Raw genomic sequence first — 18,873 nt, 5'->3', positions numbered from 1 at the left:
CCTGGCATAGTCAGCATATAGGATATATTTCAAGATCTGTAGTAAGCCTTCTAACTTACTTTCTGTCGCCACCTTCTCTCCAATATAATAATAAAGACAGCAGCCAGTACTTTTCCTTACCCTCCAACTGTTTGCATTATGCAATTTGATTGCAATTGATAATTCATTAATCATTTCCTATCATGGTTAATATTTACCCAGCTTGCTACTGTGCAGCAAGGGTGATGGGAGGGGCAGGAGCAGGGAGGTGGAAGATACAGTCAGGAAAGCAGAAAATGTATGGGAACACCAAGTCTTCAGAAACTGTCATCTTTTTTTTTTTTTTTTTTTTTTTTTAAGATGGATGTGTCTGTGGTGCTGCCACCAGCAGTTCCGTAGGGCTTGACTTGATGTTATTAAGCCAAACGCTCCATGGTTGTCATTGTGACAGCCTCAGCTCTATGTAACAGGTTTTTTCTAGACCTTCAAGCACTGCCTTTTTCTGCCTGAGGAAGCGAAAGCGAAAGGGTTACTGCTGCTCTCTTGGGATTTTGTTGTTGTTGTTGGGGATTTTTTTCAGTCTCTTAGCGTGATGCTTCATCAGATCGTGCTTAAAAGCCACTGTGCTTGATTTCCCCTCTAATGACATTAAGACTGGAACTGGAGCTGCCTCTGCTGCCTGGTTCTGCTCCTGCCCGTGTCTTCAGACATTATGTCACAGCTCCCAGTGTTGCTTGCTGACTCCAGCTGGCATCCCGAGGGACAGAAACCATGTTCCCTTCCTTGTGGCAGCAGCAGTGCCCACATTTAAGAAGCTGCAGTGCTGAGCCGTGACTGCATTAGTTCTGCTACATTAGAACAGAAGCAAAGAGCTTAATTTAATTCGCTGGCCTGTATACTGACACCTGAGGGCCACTAATTCACTGTCAAGTATTCTCAGTGAAACCAAGCTCTCTAGCGTTCATATTTTTTTTGCAAGAGCAGAGTCTTTCAAGGCAAATGCTCATTTTCTAGGACTGGAGAAAGATATCTCCTTTCATGGATCACAGCAGGTCAGGATGACTCATGTTTGCCACTGTCCACAAGGGATGGAAGATCACACATCTCTTTTTTTCTTTGAAATACATAAATTGATCTCTGCTCCTTCATTTTATGATTAACACTATCAATAAAAAAGTTGATTCACAGTGACATATGATCGACCGTAAAACATTTATTCACCATAGGCTGTATTAGGACACCATTCAAGGGCTTTGAGCCTATCAGACACCACAACTCACTTTGTCTTTGCTAGTGACAGGATCAAGTCCTGTAGTAGCATTTGCTATTCCATAACTTCCAAGAATCAAACCTTGCCTATGTTGTTTGTGCATGAAGACCCATTAGGCTAAATTAATCCCTAGGGTAAACATACAGACTTCAACAGAATGTTATGAGGGATAAATTAGGCCTATTGTTTTCTAATGAGGCTCTTACCTGAATAAAGAAAACAGAGTTTCTCTTCTCTTCAGGTCTATTGTTCTTCTAGTGCAAACCATAAGCACCTGCTTTGACCCTGAATTTTTAAACCTGGAAACTTTGCATTTCTAAAAGGATTAGAAAACACACTCTTTTTTCTCCCCGCAATGCAGTGGGATAGGTTTCCCGGGATTTACACATCTCCAAACATCCTTTTTTTGAAAAACAAGTGAATAGACTGCCAGAAAAATTACAGGCTTCCCCTGTTTTAAGGCTGATCTCCTCCTCCAGAGAGCATCCTCATTGCAACGGGTTTTCTCCATGCTAATGAATTCTAGAGAGATAATTTTGAGAAGTACAAATGGATTTGGTTTTTTTGAGCTGATCTGGCTGAGATAATCCATGCCTTGCTGTTTCATGCTGAGGATTTCTAGCACCACCCCATCCTCTGAGCCCTCAGGTGGGTTATTTGGAGTTACTCCACATTCCCAGAAGCCATGTCCATGGACCAGCTGGTTAATGGCATGGCTCTTGAGAAAAGGGGGATGTGATGAATCCTGTGCTGTTCCCTGGGAGGGTGGGACATAGCTCCCAGGAACGGAGAGGCACAGCCAGGTATCTGTCACCACAGGTGGCTTCTCTCCATCGTCACAGTGCCCCTGATGACCATGGGAAGAGAGAGAAAGGCAAGCCTTTAGAAAGAAGTGTCTATGCCTAGAGGTTTGAAAGGAAATCAGAGACCTCAGGTTGTATCCAGGCTTCATTTGAGAGTCAGTGTGTTTTTTAGGCAATATTCCTGAAATGTTTTTACCTCCTTGCTTTTATTTCTCCCTGACCTACCTGGGGCTTATCTGGTGCCTCCCATCCCGGCCACAAGTTTCAAACAAGTGTAAACAGCAATGCTTTCCGAGGGCTTGGTCTCCATGTCTTTGTAAAGAGCAACCATCACCTTTAGGAGGTGAATTTGGGGGCTTTTGCTGTGATCTGTGATGTTCAGGTAGTGGTTGGCTTTAGCCTGACTTCCAGAGGGTGCTACTGCCCCAGCAGCTGTCCCAGCTGAGGTCTGGGTCTGCAGAGATGGGACTATTTCTCTGGTTCATCAGCGGTTTTCAAAACCAAGTGTGACCTGTGGTGTCACAGCACTGCCGTGTCATGCACAGCTGCAGGAGGTACACGTGAGTGGCTGGATGCCCTTTTGGGTGCCACCTCACTGTATGTTCTAGCATGACCAGAGATGGATGTTTTTGTTCTGGGCTGCATGGTTAAGGAAACTTTGCTATTAAACCCCTGATCTCTCTGAATGCAGCAAATCCTGGTTAATTTGCATCCTCTATAGTGTTTGATTTAAATTTTTATATTTAGAAATTAAGAAGCATCCATTCGTTCCCTAAAAACCATTATATAGCTATAGGTTGGGAACAGACTGTGCTTGATAACTAACTGGCTTAGCTTTAACCACTGATCCAAATGGCAACATGTCTGCAGACTCCTGAGTCATCTTTTTGTGTTTCCAAATGTACCGCGCTAGTGGAAGAAATATTTATATTTGCTAAGAAAGAGGTTCTCTGTGTCGTTCTAGCACACATGGTGGAGGTCAAGGGACTGAACACAAACAATACTAACTTCAGGTATAAACCTGTCGTACTTGAATATTTCTTGAAGTGTGTTTCTTTTACAGGACTCTATTTATTTGTTAGATTTAATATATTCTGGCCATTTTCACCATATACATCATCATGTAGAGGGATGGATGGATCTTTTGCACAAGATAGTTACATGATATTTCCTCCTCCTCCCCATTCATAATTTCGGGTCTGTGCCTTTAACTTTTCTTTATCTTGGTAATCACTTTAATTCCTGCACTTCCCTGGGCTGTGGTAGGGAAATACAATTCTCTAGTGCTTTGCATTGCAATGCCTTCTGTAGATTTTCATAGTAAAAATGAAAGGAAACCCAAAATGTTTAAATTGGAATTTTACTTTGGAAAAGCAATCATATAGCAATATTCATACAATGCTGGACACAAGTCCTTATTTAAATAATACAAAACACCAGATATAAACTTCTTACAGGCTCAAGTGTGGGATTTGCAGTGTGATTCTTCTTTTTTATACACACGTCTTCCTTCCCAGAAAACACTACAAAACCTTCCACAGAACCTGTCATCGGCAGCAGAGATAAGGAATGCTCCAATGCAGAAACATACCCTAAAAAGGGAAAGGCCAATATTGACTTTCAGCAAAGCTTAAGCCCTTTAAACTCACCCCTGGACAAGAAGAATCAATGTCTCTTTTTAAAAAAGTGCTGCTGCTGTTATATAGCAGACCATTAAACTATGCTAACAGTCATATATTTTCTATTCAAAACTGTGCCACTGTGTATATAAACATGAGAAGGTTTTGTAGCTGTATATGTCCAGATTTTTGACATGTGTAGGTGGAGCTGGCGTAGGAAAGCCTATTCAGGAGTTAGAAGCAGCTGCCCTAATGGAATACTATTGACTTTAGTTACATCAGGGGCTAAATATAGATCAGGCAGCAACCTACACAGGGTTGCATCTGACAGCCAGGACAGAATGTGCTGCTCAACAGACAGATGGATGGATGATATTCCTGCGCAGATGCTCCTTTTAGGTCGAGGACCTCTCCTGGGCTCTTTTGCCTGATGTTGTTGCCCCTGTGGGAATCCTGCCGCCTGCCACCCAGGGCTGTGGATCTGGCCCCAAGGGGAGACATGAGGCTGGTCTGGACACAGATTTCCTGCCAGTGCCTGTTGGCATGGCTCCCCGATGTCAGTGGTGTTGCGCTGATTTATACCTGGTGAGGGGCTGATCCCTGGAGTTACAGTCAAACCTGCAAGGAATATTTATACTTTAGATATTTTGCCCTGACCTTCCTCTGTTGCCATTGTCTATCCCTAGGTTCCTCCCTCACTCCTTCCCAGTTACACTTTCTTATGCACTATTTAGAATCTGAGATGGCACTCCCCTTCCGACCTTGCACCCCCCCCCCCCCCCCCCCCAAGTGATCCTTTTGAAGGCAAAATCTGCATTTCCAGCAGCATTCTTCAAAAGCCCTTTCCCAGCCTGGCCAAAAAAAAGATGGGCCACGTGCCACATATGTGCACGAGGGTCTGTCCCTCTGTTCAACTTCATGGAGAAGGAACATAGAGAGATCACGCTGAGATTTTATCTTGATTCTTTGGGGCTGGAAAAGCTAGAAAGGAGACTGTTCTTTCTCTTACTGTGAATGAGGCTGAAGCCTTTCGAGGTAATTGGATTTGAATCTTTTTTTTCTTTCCCCTTCCAAGCCTTGACTGCTATTTTTAAGCCGGGAGAACACCGGTGCTGAAAGGAATGCGCTCATCCTGACAGGCTCTATGGAGGAGCGTCGCAGGCTTACAGTGCATCTCAGCACAGAGGCGTTAAGGAACTCTGAAGACTTGGTGAGCCACGGGGATGCCGAAGGCAATGCCCAAGGTGCCCAGAAGTTCAGACAGCCTTTTCTTTTTTTTTTTTTTTTTTCCCCCCTCATTCCTGGGAAGGAAAGCCCAAGGCTCTTGTATCACAGGAAGCGACAGCTTTGAAGTGAAGCAGGCTTGATAGTCCAAATGTGCCAGATTTGTGATTCTTTGGGAGAAAGGAGTGTGCACAACCCCTTATTGCTGTGTGATCCTGCATATTTAAATCTAGCTAATGTGCACAGGTAGGACCTGTGTGATGTCCCAAATGATTTATGGATGCACAAACCATTAAGGCCAGACTTCTCATCCTCTATGCTTTCTCTAGAGCACAAGTTACAGACAACCATATAGTCATACATATAATGGTTAATATGAACCAATATTTTTTACAAAAAAACATTTAAAGACTTTGAGGTCCTAATGAACCCTCTAGCAATACATGGCAGGGAATGATCCGGGTTCCAGGACTCTATTTGCTTTCTCCTTTATCATCTGTAAGAGGTCTAGAACATTGTACCTTTGCTTTTTCTCGCATCTCTAGTCCTTCCACATTCACTGAGCACACACACAATCAAGCAAACCCTGGCTGTGTGGAAAAGGACTGCACATGTTTTTCCATTCGGTAAATTCTAGTTACAGCCCCTTTACAATGCTCTGAGCATTACGGATTGTACATTTTTGATACTTGCTTCTCATTGCTTATAGAGAAAAAGTACATGTCCGTCTCCCATTCACTGTTTGGACAACCATTTTTTGGTTTAGAGTATGAGGAACGAAGCAGAGCAAGCACATTGTCCTCTTAGATTTATAGTCCAGGAGATAGGTCACAACCCTTAGCCACTTTAAAAATGATCTGTACTTCAGGGGCCTAGGGGACAAACCTGGAATATATGTCCTAGTATGATTCGAGCCACCCTGGGCTGTGAATGTGGTGCTGGCTTGAGCCAGTCATTAAGCAATGGCATTGCACCATGAGTAAGGAGCATGTGAACAGGAGGGATGTCATCACTGGGAATGCGATGACAGTGGGGATTGATGGTCCCAAGTCCCAGTGGCACTGCTGATCCCATCAGGAACATCTCCCCTCTCTATAATGAGCTTTACAAGTGTAGGGAGACACATTTGACTCTGCATGAGGCTCCTACAGCAGTGTTACTATCAGTTACTGTGATTTCAGTGCCATGGAGTGGGACTAGGAGCTTCATCTGTGCAAGGCGCTGTGCTGTCCTCTGCCGCGGCCTCAGCAGAGTATTGCTGCCAGCTCCACTGTGAAGGCTGGACCCCCAGCTGAGCCTCGCAAGTGAAGCCGCTTCACTCCTTAACCCAATTTTTTCGTATCTGCGCAGTTAGCAGCAGCGAGGCGCACTTTGAACCGCCAGAAGTGGAGTTTGAGCCATTCGGTTCAGAGGCAAAAATCTACCCTTCCTCCTCCTCCAAGCACTGAAGTCAGACTCCGGGAAACCCTGCTGTGACTCTGTAGTCAGACTGTCAGGAGTGAGCGAGCCCTGTGCTGTGCTGGGGAGGTCCCTTCGAGTCCTGCAGTCCGTGAGCAAGTCCTCTGAGGCTTGAAAGCATCCACCGTGTTGAACACAGGATATTGAGCATCTTCATCGCCTGCTGAAATTGTTTGGCCTTTGCAAGCACCAAGCTCCATCAGGACTGACCCTTCCATGCCCCAGCCCAGTATATTGTGGGAGCACCCAGATAACTTCAGGACCATTTTTTTTTTTTCCCTCCTGGAAGCAAGGAAAACACTAGTTAGCCATGGAATTGGAGAAAACCAGAGATGAAAAGTTTGGATTAGTTACTAGATACAGAGCAATTTCTTGCTTGCTCTTATTAGGTGTCTTGAGATGTGAGAAGGTATTACAAAGAGTCCTTTCCTTGCAGAAGTTGTGCTTATCCTGTGATCTGTATTTCTTTCCCCATCTCTCTTATGTTGCTGTTATCATCCTGTTACCAAGGGCTTCAAAAGAGACCAGCAGAGCTTGGCTCTCATATCCCCTTGAAATTCAGTGAAAGGGTTATTTTTGGGTTTCTAGGAATGCCAGAGAGGGTTTAAGGCAGAAATAAACCACTAAGGGTTTCGTTTTTCCAGTCTTCTAAGGTTTTTTCTGTATACATGGAGTGAGATTTTCAGAAGGGCTTGGTATTGTCTGTTGCTGATGATGAATGTGGTGATGCTTCTGTGTTCCCTGGCAGTGGGACCAGGCTCATGAAGGACACTCCTGAATATCCTGCTCCCATCTTTCTCCTTCAAAACCTAACCTTTGGGCAAGATTCTTTAATAGAGGCTTCTTAACTTGTATCAACACCTTTCACCACAATAATGACTGTATATAAACCTCATAGTTACACCCTCTGCTATGCTCAACAACACACACACGCTTTTTTTTTCTTTTCCTCTCCCATATCCATTCTTGCTGGCTCCCTCAGCCCCAGGCCATGTGCCCTCTTGGAAAGAAAAATGGAGGGATGATTTGGCTACAGACTCTATGCTGGAAGAAGAGAAACAAGAAAGTGGCTTGAGGAGGCTCCTGGTGTCACCAGGATGCTCTTGCGGTCTGTTCTCCACCACCTCATCCTCTCTTTGTCTTCCCTTCCCAGTAATCCCCTCCTCAGTTGACCCCGCTGTTAAACTAAGCTGAATGAGACAAAGATGTCAAGGAATAACATAATATCTACAGCTGTCGCAGTGTTCATTTTACTTCTAGACTGCATCTCAGCCCTACCTTGTGCCTTCTTTAGGTATTCAGAGTGGACACTCTCTAAGATATCCTGCAAGTTTTTATTGCACCTTGTTTAAAAAGCTATTTTATTGACTTTAGGCACCTGTATCATAAGCAAAGCATTTGTAAAAATTAAGATACAATCTTACTGCTGTGTTGTGGGTTGCTGCGCTTTGCTTTGCAGATTATATGCTGAAAATCATTCCCTGACAGTCACAAAATCAGTGCAGCTTGCAAGGGCTTTCCCAGTCTTAAGTACTGGGCATACTGCTGAAACACAGCTAAAGCTGGAATGAATTGAAGTGTGCCCATCGTACGGAAATATCTGTGGCCTGTGGACTGATGCAATACTAATTTTGAGATGTTCCAGATGCCCCTTAATGGTTAGAGCACCCTTAATGCTCTGCAGCTGCTGTGTTTTGGAATAGCTCTTGTTGCCAAATTCCTTCATGAATAAAAGCAAGGGTGCTTCTCTGATGTACAGGGACAAACCAAATATTGCAAGTGAAAGCATGAACATGAAGGGGTTGTGAATCACCATCCACTGTTACTTAATATTTTATTATTATTTTTGCTTTCCTATGTGCTTAGTTACTATCTTTTTAAAGCAATCCATGCTCACATTCCTCCAATGCTCAGAATTAAATAAAAACAGCAGACCCCCTACCCCACCAAAGCTCCACAACTGGATGCTCCCACCTTTAAATGTGTGGGCAGCATTTGTGTCCATTTGCCATCATTTCCACTTTCCATCATGTTTGACTTGCTCCAGAGAGAAGGTCTGGTGCCAGGATTTCTGCTGGCTGAAACAAGGGTGAAGTTCTGGCCTGATTAAAATCAATGGCAAAGCTCCCAGCAACAAGTAGGAGAGCAGACTGTGATTTGGAGTACTTGGAGGATATACACAAAGCAATCATACATAGCAATACAATTGCGGCCATTCGACGGATGCTAAAGTTAGAGATCAAGAAGCTAGCAGCTGTAAATAGCAGCAATTTCTGTTGATTCCTAGTTCTGTTATTTTAACCACTACCAAAAATCAATTCCTTTCCTGCCTTTCAGGATAAGTAAAAGTATGTCGCCTGCTCTCCCATAGTAGAACTTGATCTTTTTGTTATTTTAGAATAAATATTATCCTCCTAACCGTCCTGTTGTGTTGGCGTGCTTAATATTTTCCACACGTGCATGCAAAACCTGTTAACATGTTAATGGATTTGTTTGCTTGTCAAGGAAAATTTTGCCCTCTGCAATGACAGCTTCAAACTCACACTGCAAAAGGGCAGGGCAAGCAGTCGCTCAATGGACAAGCACAACAAGCTTCTCCCGGCAATAAAGGCTTCAGACTCGAGTCGGGTGCCTTGCCACTCTGATCCGCAGCGCTGGTTTAATCATGTTAATGCACTGTCTAATTATGGTAAACACTGCATATTATTCAAATTAAAAATGTATATTGCCATTCACATAGTCAGTCTGCAGACGTTTTCACACATTAGTGTTTTCTAAGCTGAATGCCCTCTGGTAGGCACTGGAGGCTGTGTATCACCCCATTAGCTAAAAAGGGAGGTGGATGATCATATATAGTGGCTGCCCAACTTGGAAAGTGTTTTACTTGGCACACTGTTGGGAGACAAATGGTTGCTCTGAAGCAAAGTTGTCCCTGCAAAATCCTCTGCAAGATGCGAATCTAAAAACAACCCTGCTGCCTTCCTCATTAATAGGAGAATCATGATCAGTGTGGTCATGGTTATGTGAGTGTACCTGCCTGTGGTTGCACCCACCTCGAGAAAACAGAGATTTCCAGAGTTGAGAGCTGAGCAAAGAGCTACAGGTTTAATGTTCAGGCTCTGATCTTTCCCCTTATGGTGTTCACCAATTCTTGCCTTCTTAAAAGTTGTCCTTGCTTGGGGGTATCTCCAGTGGCAGGCACCCAATCCTTGGGTGGGTTTCATCAGATGCAAGAGGCTGCCACTGTAGTGGAAAGCAATCCCAGTCCTGGTTACTGTACTTGTGGACCTGCAATTATACATCAAGGATGCCTAATTAGACACAGAAATTTCTGAGATGAGCCCAAGCTGGAAAGTATTTCCCTAAATCGAGATCTGTGTTTCCTCTTTGTGTGGGATTGTTGGGATCATATCCTGATATGCTGGATCCAATGACAGTGTCAATAAATAAACTCATGATTTTGTGATCTTGTCAATGATAAGAAAGGAATTGAACATGATGATGATGATGATGATTTAATAACATTAAATAATATTAAATAATATTAAATAATATTAAATAATATTTAACAACAACAACAACAACAACAACAACAACAACAACAATAATAATAATAATAATAATAATAATAATAATAATAATAATGCCATGTTGCCTCTCTGTGTTTCTGTGTTATCAGATATCCAGTGTGGCTTCTCTTGTAAGACTAGGATCACATTCAAACTATTCCATATGACCATATACAGTAAAAAGATTTACTTGGATATTTTAGTGCATGCCACATTTTTATACCACAGTTGTGAGTTACGGAGGAAACTACTGGGTGGAGCGAAAACATAGGAGTACTTTACAGAACTGCTTAACAAGTGGACAATCCAGAAAAGGCTGGACAATGCAACGTATATCAGTAAACAGATAGATTTTATTGCCAGGCGGGGTTTTTTGTGTTCAGAAATGGGAGTTGTGCATGCACTTGGCTCTGCAGTTATGTAACTGGGCCCATAAAATTCTCTCTTTTTCATTGTGTTAGGCATTTATAGTTTACTTTGAGGAGGTTTCTTTATTCCTTTTTTTTTTCCTCTGGGGTGCAAGGGTAGATACTTAGACTTTTTTACTTAGTGTGCTCTGTTATTCTTTTGATTGCCTCCCCATGCTTCAATCACTATGGTTCAAGACTAGATAGGAGGAGCTGGAGAAAGAAGGATTTTCAGATGTACTAATGAATGCTGAATTTTAACTCAGCAATTATCCTCTACTGGTTTCAAAATGGCTTGAAACTGAGTATTCTGTAGAGGTGAATGTGAGGAAATGGTTGTTTTTGAGTTCATGTGTTGAGGGAACACAGCTAGTAATCATATGTAGGTGGTGATGCCTCGACTGGCTGTAGATACTGGTTTGTATACAAAGCACTTCAGGAAAAAGCTCTCTGGGTGGTTTTACATGATCGTTTGTCATAGATAATCAGAGTCAGAGCAGGTAGCTTGCAAGTATCCTGTTGGCTGCTATATTTATATCCTGCTTGAATTTTAAAGATACTGAATGTATTGATAAATCAATTATTTGAGCAAACTTTACAAATCTGTTTCAATAGATTTGACCGCAAGTGTTGGAGGTCAAATTTAGGATTGATGGTAGAGAATAAACTCAGGATTAAATGGCACAAGAAAAATGCTGGGTAATGTTATGATCTTTAGGCAACAAGAAGAAAAAAGTTGTTGTCTAAGCAAATAAATTAAGGAGCTGTGATGAAATAATTTCATGCTGAATATAGCCTTCGTGCAGAGCAGAGGGAATGAAGTTGCTGGAGGTGTATACTGAGTGCTTTGCAGGACATGTTGGATACAGCATCATAATGGATGTATCATAAAGGGAAAGTAAGGGCATCTGTTCATCTTCTCCAGCCCTGGGCTGTATGGGGCTGTTCCCTTTGACGTACTTCCCCAGGGAAAGGGAAAAGGGAAAGCAATCCTGCCAGGTGGTTCATGCACCTTGTTGCAGCCTTGTTCCATATCATTGCATCCAGATCACCAGCACTGTGGAATAAGCATGAGTTCAGAGATTTTTTTTAGCCTGCACCCTTTTGCTCCCCATCTTGACAAGGAGCAACAAACCAGTCACCGAAAAGGAGTCCAGGGGGGATGCCAACAGACTGCCCCTCTCCATCACCAGGGCCTTTGGCAGCCTCTGTCTCCCATGCTCCCTTCTCCATTCCTCCACTTCCTCAGTGCTGGACCTGTGGTCGATTAGGTGCTGTGTGGCTGAGGGGCTGCTCAGGGGACTGTGCTGTGCTTTGTTCTGCCTGGGGACCTCTGGCCATTGATCAGGGCAGACAATAATGGGTGCCCTGTGCTCCAGGGAGGAACAGCTGCCTTTTTCTCCAAAGATCCTGGCTGTGGCTGGGGAGGACAGGCTGTAAATTTAACCCACCTCCTGTAGCAGGAGGTTGGATGCTTAGTCACACTTGAGCGCCTGGTAGAGTGCTGAGGCCCCGTTTGATAATGTGATACTTACTACAATAGATATGGCTACGAGGTATTCATTACCGTGTAAACAGGGCTTGCAGGAGGCAGGTCCCCCCTCTCCCTCCACCTCCACCCCGAGGTATGGGACCAGCTGGCTTAATCCATCCCAGGGACCAGGGGACTGAGGACACCACTGCTGTGGGAGGCACCTGCACACCAGAAAAAAGCAAAAGAAGTGACAAGTGCCATTGGTTTCCATCACATTTCTGAAAAGCTAGGGTGGCTAAGGAGTACTTGTGAGGCCTCCATCCTTGAGCTGAGATCCTATGGCCATGGTCCCTCCGTCTCCAAGGAGGAAGGGCTGCTGGGGGCACTCACTGGGGATCTCAACTGGCTCCCGGCAGCAGAGACTGTAGATGGCTGCACCCACTTGCAGACTACTTCTGCTTGAGGATTTTATAAAAATACTTAAAAAAACCCAAGTCTCAACTCAGAACAAGGATGAGAAGAGACGTCTGTAGGAGGACTCTCACCCTTGCCATGGTTGGCTGGACATTTTTAGAAAAGAAAAGGAGAAGTGGGACCAAGCAGGAGGTGGGAAAAGCATCTGCTACCCATGGCAGTTATGCTTTGCTTCTTCCAGGAGACTGTTCAGGATTGTGTCTCATATTGTAAGTAAACCTGTTAAAATGGATACACTGAGCAGTGTAGATGGTATGGTGGGTATGCATATACCTGGGTCTATGGGCCTGAAAACTAGGGTGAAAAATACACCTGTAAAGATGAACCTGAAGCATGGTCAAAAAAAAGGGACACAGGGAATGCAGGTGGGACCACATGTCCTGCTTTGTTCCTGGTCCAGAGCCAAATGTTGCATCTAAACCCCTCACTCTTCTCATGAGTATGGTGTTGGATAAGAAAACCCAGAAATGTGAGCTTTGTGGCTGTGAAAACAGTTTGTTTGCATCCTGAAGTGCTTGAGCAGGGGAAGAAGGACCATAGCCTTGGAGACAGGAGGCAGGTGGGGGTGTCCATGCAACCTTGCTCTGGGTTGGTTTCTGGAGGACCCACTGGTCCCCCACCTCCTTAGGGTCCTTGGCAGAGAAAACTTTCTCTATGCATAAGTTTTTACTATTTCATCTTTTTGGGGGTGTATGTGATTTGGTTTGGTATGGTTTCTAGAGTTGGTGTCCTCACCGGTTTTTGATTATTTTTTCTATTTAACCTGGCTGATTGGTACTGCAGCCTCCAAGAGTTTCTTCAACACACTTCAAAAGCAAATCATTTCCCTTGCTCTGGTTATTGCTGCCAGGTAGTGCAGGGAAAAAAAAAAAAAAGGAAAAAAAGAAAATCAGGAAAAAAATCACTAGTATCAGGGGAGAGGAAGGGAAAAAAATGGGAAATTCAGTGAAGAGCATTAAGAAATGGGGAGAAAACCAGTGACCAAAAAGCATCCAGACACGTGGGGCAAAGACAAACAAGTCTGGCAAGGACAATGGGCTTGGAGAGGGGGTGAGAGAGAGCCTGGGGTGCACTTTACATCTGAATGCATAATTTTCGTACATCCCTGCCTGCATCCCTGTGATGCAGGCAGGAGTGAGGCCCCCTGCAGCTGCATCCAGAAAGCACCCTACCAGCACCCTGCAAGAGCTGGAGGGCTCTACGGGCACCCTAGGGCAGGAGCTGGAGAGGGTTAAGCACACCATTCCCTTCTCCTCTGACCCACTCACTCCACCTGAGGCTTTGCTTTTGGTGCAGGCACCGCATGCGGGCGGCCGCATGCGGGCGGCCACCCGCGTGCGATGCCCACACTGAGAGCAAAGACTCAGTATGGGAAAGCCCCTCCAGATGATGTCTCAGTCTCTGGGAATAATAGATGGTGTTTTTACAACCTCATGGAGGCCTGTTCCTGGGTAGACGGTGAAAAGCAATACCTCAGGACCACTGGGTTACAGGAGGTTGTAAAATTGCTCCTCCTCATATATATATTTTTGACAATGCTTTCACTGAGGAGTGTTTCCTTTTTTTTTTTTTTTTAATTTTATTGCTGTGGCAATCAGTCTGTCTTTTTTTTTTCTTCTTCCCCCCTCCTTTCCTCCCCTTTTCACTTTGACCTATCAAACTGTAAGTCTTATTTCGACCTGACGAGGAGGCATTAAATGAGTGGCTGGGTCACCAGTTTAAGGGAATTGATGATCTTTGGGGCTTACACTCTCACGGGTCAAATGATAATGTTGCCCTTCAGGTTAAATTCATATGTTACATGGGGAAAACCAGGAGCTTTCACCGAACTCATGGACAGTGGGATGCAAAACAACTTTGGTCATAAACAATCATTTAAAAGCTGGTTTTGAAGATGACAATGCAGGGATGCATAATCTTTCATTTGTCTTTTTTATTGCATTTTTTCCCCTCTAAATTTCTGTGCTGTCCTTCAGGCAGCCATTTTCTGTTTGTCTTCTGTAAACTTCTAAATAAAAATCATGGTCCTAAAGTAGATATAGATAAAGATAGATATTGACATAGATATGGAGATAGATATGGAGATAGAGATAAATGGGTATACCTATAGGTTTATGTATAGGTATAGATATAGACAGATACAGATATGATTATAGATAGATGATAGAGATATAGACATAGATATAGATGACATAGATACAGATATAGATAGATATCGATACAGATATAGATACAGATATAGATACAGATACTCATATCCATTTTAGTGTGTCCCATACCATGGATACAACCGGAAGCCAAACGCATGAGGTTCATGGGGCTTGGAGTCTGATTTACTGGCACACCAGGGCAAGGCCTACAGATGATGCCATGCTACTAATAGTTAAGATTTTCTGCCTTTCATGTTTGTTATAGTCTCCTTTCTGCCCCATCGTGTTCCCTTTATGTCAAGCCCTCCAAGCCACCATTATCTTGTCTTCCCTTTGCTTCATAGATCTGCTGCCACATACAAATGGCCAATTACATTTTGTTCAAAATCACTATCTCAAGCTATTCAATAAATAGGAAGAAATTACTGTCTCCCCCCTGCTTTTTTTTTTTTTTTTTTTTTTTCCCCATCCTGTATTGCTTTCTCTGTGGAATCATAAACAAATCATTGGTAATGGGTATTTATTCCCCCCTGCACCCATGACAAATGAGATTGGCATCATAGGTCCTTAGCTGCCAGTGGTTACAAAATGATTTAAAACCTATTGGGTCCATTCAGAGCAAACCCTGCAGCTGTTTTTATGGGCATAGATTTTGGTAAATCCATCCTATGTTGGTTTTTTTGTTTTTTTGTTTTTTTTTCCTGGGGGAGATACCAATGATTCCACAGGTAGAAAAAACATTGGAAATTTTGGCTCAAAAATGTAAAGTGGAATTGTCTGTAGAATGAATATGAGGAGAGTAAGGAGAACTGACCCCAGTGTGTTTACAGTCGCTGCTCCACCTTCATCCACCAGTGATTCAGAGGAACACTTACATATACACCATTTATAGACCCTTATATCCAGGTTTGCTCTTGGGAGACAGAAGCAAGAAAGCTGCATCCTCGTAGAACTGCACCTAAATTAATTACAGGAGTGATGCCCCTTAGCTCAGGCACAACTAGATGCTAATGCAGCCATATACCGCTTTCAAAACCCCACCGACCGTCTCCGCAGAGCATCTCCCAGCCCGCTGGCTACAGGGTTGGGGCAGCTCCTCCTGACATGGATATGTGGAGCAGACCAACACCAATGATATTTTGGGTAACCCTTACAGTCCTCTTAATGGGACAGGGTTGCAGTGCACAGGGCGGGTAAGGGGCTGATCTCCAGTAGTACTTTGACTGAATTTGATTATGAATCTGAGTCAAAGATGAGGACTTATCTGTATGCTTGACTAAACAAAAAGTGGACATCTCTCCCACTGCAGTGCATAAGGTTTAGTTGATGTCTCTCGCATCCAAGAAAACATTGAACTGATTGGGTTTTATTGCAGTGGTAGGCTCAGTCCCTGAAAGAGTGCCTGTCTGCAGGAGAACAAGAGTACTTTGACAGATACTTAAATAGATAGTGTTCAAGTAAAAAGAAAAAAAAAGGACATCTGTGGAGACTATAAACCCATACTGCTTCCAAATACGTGGCTTGAAATCATTTGTGGTGGCCACACATGTGAGAGCAATGAGAGGGCTGGAAAGAAGATACCAGATAAGCATTGCTACCACTGACAGATCCAGGAGGTTTCTCCCTGCTCAGCCCAAAGTGTGGGGTTGCCATTTAGCAGTCTGCTGTTCAGGGCCCAGTGGAGATGAATTCCTCATGTTGGCACCCCTGGGAGCTGAAATCCCTGCAGCTGAGTCTGCCAGGGGATTGCTTGAATGGGGATTAGCAACTGCCGGCTCTGGGCCATGTTTCCAGGTTCAAACGCTGCCTCTGCCTGCTGGCAACACTCACCAGGAAGACTTCATTGGGTGGTGGGGCAGCAAAAGGGTGTGTCTTACTTTTCTTACCTAGTATTTTGCAGTATTTAAACAGGAAAGGGCATATTATAAATGCAGTGGTATGTGCCACAAAAAAGTGAAATTAATTGCCAGCTGAGACCACCCAATGTTTCAAGATGGGACATGAGTGGTTCTGTATCAAGGACATTTTGGGGAGCTTGAATGATAATTTCTTCACCTCAGGCTCCTGAGTGATCTTTGGGGAGCTCAGAAATCAAGAGCTTACTATTTTCTCTAAAAACAAGTGAGTGTGCCAGTCTTTACATGACCAGGCTTCAGATACCAATGAATTATTTGTGAAGGTCATGTTGGATTTGTGGGACATTAGCAATTGCCTCCAAGGGAAGCAAGCCTTCTGTTGGGAAATTTCTTTGAAAAATGGATTATTATTGCTATTATTTTCACAGGATATATCATTCAGTGATGCTGGGTGAGTGCTGAGTTGGTAGGCTGGATGTTTGTGTTGGATATTTCACCTCTGGTAATTACTGGCTTTGCATTAGGAGACCTTTAGTGTGGACACATCTGACAAGGAAATACATTTCAGATCTCCCAATAGCACTTTATAGTTGTTTCATATAAATAAATGAAGACTTATCTTCCCCAGATCCTGATGTAGTCAGGAGCTTCCAGCTGACTTGCAGATAGATTGCTACCTACACAGAAAGACCAAGTATCCTCCAGGCCCAGGAGAGGGAGATCACTTACTGCAAGGCTGCTGAGAGTTTAACGAGCTAACAAGGAATAAATATTCAACACGGAGTTTTCCCAGGTGTTACTGACATGATGGTCTTTTGCTTCAATTTAAAAAAAAAGAGAAAAAAAAATCAACTTGCTGATTATTATGTTTTGTTTTCATCTTATTAAGGTTTAAATGTAACTTATTTTAAACACCAGTGACTTGTTTATTTTACTTTGAATTATCATGTCACAGAAACCTACCTTTCATTTTCAGGCAGAGCCTCAAAACTCAGTATCTTGATTAATAAAATATGAAGAGCTTATGCTATCTGTTTCTCCTGGTTTGAAATAGCAGTTTTTCTGTTACTGAGAAGACAGGTAGCATTGTTAAGAAAAATAGATTTTTTTTTTCCTCTCTCTCTGCTAAAACACTGGACTAGGGAATGGGATACATGGAAGGAAACCTCTGCTCTGCCAGAGACTTTCTGGGTGACGTTGGTTGGATTAAAATGACATAACTGCATATCCTAAAGTCATATCACGTCTGAGATGGTCTTTTAAGTTCTTTCTTAGAAAACTCTCTGGAGATGCTGGTTTGTTGGCTGTAGATGGAGCCTGGAATCAGTAGACACTTGAATGTCTAAGTTAGATAAAATGAACCCTTATCTTCATAATTTGGTCCTTCTCCAGACTCCCTCTGTTAAATGGGGATAACAGTCCTTCCTTTTTACCTGTCCTTCTGGAACATCTTCAGCGCTTGTCTGTTTCTACACATGCTGCCCAGTGCAATGATGCTCTGATCCTGGTACAGGCCGTAAGGTCTCACTTGTATTTGAGATGGTAACTGTAATGATAATCAAGCTTTAAGTCATTACTTTAATGGGAGTTTGTTACATGTAGTACATGTGTATCTCACATATGTACTAGACGTGTACTATATATAATGCTAAAATAACATAACCTGAAGAACATTTTTAATAAGTTTCATGCCTAAAACCCAAATTATAAAGCAAATGTGAAAATCAAATCAGAATCTTGACATTAGCATGGCATTCTGTGGATACTTTGAGAACTATGAAAACAGGATGTTTATGTACAAACATAATGCACAACGACATGACACATAGAATTAGATATGTTTTTTGATTCTGAAGTGTAAGGTGTTAGGACTCACGTTGTCTAGCCACTTTCCACTGTTGGAAAGACAAATAAAGTTCTATTTATTTTTAGATGGAGGCCAAGGTTTCCAAGTGAATGAATGGCTCCAGAAGGTGTGAATTTAAGACAGCAAACTCATTCATCATGACGGCATCATGAGAAGCTAGAAATTCTGCACAAACCTACTGTTTGGGCACCAAAATACAAAACAACAGAACAAAGCTTTCTGCTCACTTTTTCATGGCAAACAGAGAATCGGGGGCATGCAGCAGAGTTGCTTTTAATTTGTTTGTTTGCTTTGGACCTGTCTTAATCAAGGGGTTTTCCGAGCTGCTCCCTTCCTGCCCCCCCAAACTTTCCAGATTCCCTTGTCCTTTTCTCCTCTTTCCTTTTATTTATTTAATTTATGAAAAGAACCGAAGGGGGTCCCCAACGTCCCATTGCCTAGGAGAGCTGGTTTCCCTACAGGGCTGCAGATGCCAGGCAGAAAGGACTCAAACAGGCAGCGGTGAGGCGAGGCAAGCGTTATCAATCATTCAGCATCTTAAAAGAGAAGAAGGAGCAAGAAAAAGAGGGAGAGTGAAGGCGGGGATCGGGGTGGGGGAAAAGAGCCTGGGCTGAATTGGAGGAATTTCCTCCCCCCGGTTGCTGAAGGGAGGTTTTTTGGACATCTGCCCAGACACATGCCGAGTTAAAGAAGTGGGATAAATTCTGCAAGAATGAATGGAGG

The 18,873-nt window shown here is 43.2% G+C and overlaps 1 protein-coding gene across 1 annotated transcript in view; it reads left to right on the top strand.

Annotated features, from left to right (window-relative positions):
- SETBP1 (SET binding protein 1) overlaps nucleotides 1-18,873 on the top strand; it is a 263,504-nt gene that overhangs the window by 72,006 nt on the left and 172,625 nt on the right.

This window comes from Platalea leucorodia, assembly GCF_965183815.1.
Source record: "Platalea leucorodia genome assembly, chromosome: Z".
In the NCBI taxonomy this organism is placed as follows: domain Eukaryota; kingdom Metazoa; phylum Chordata; class Aves; order Pelecaniformes; family Threskiornithidae; genus Platalea; species Platalea leucorodia.
This window is presented reverse-complemented; position numbering and strand designations above follow the sequence as displayed.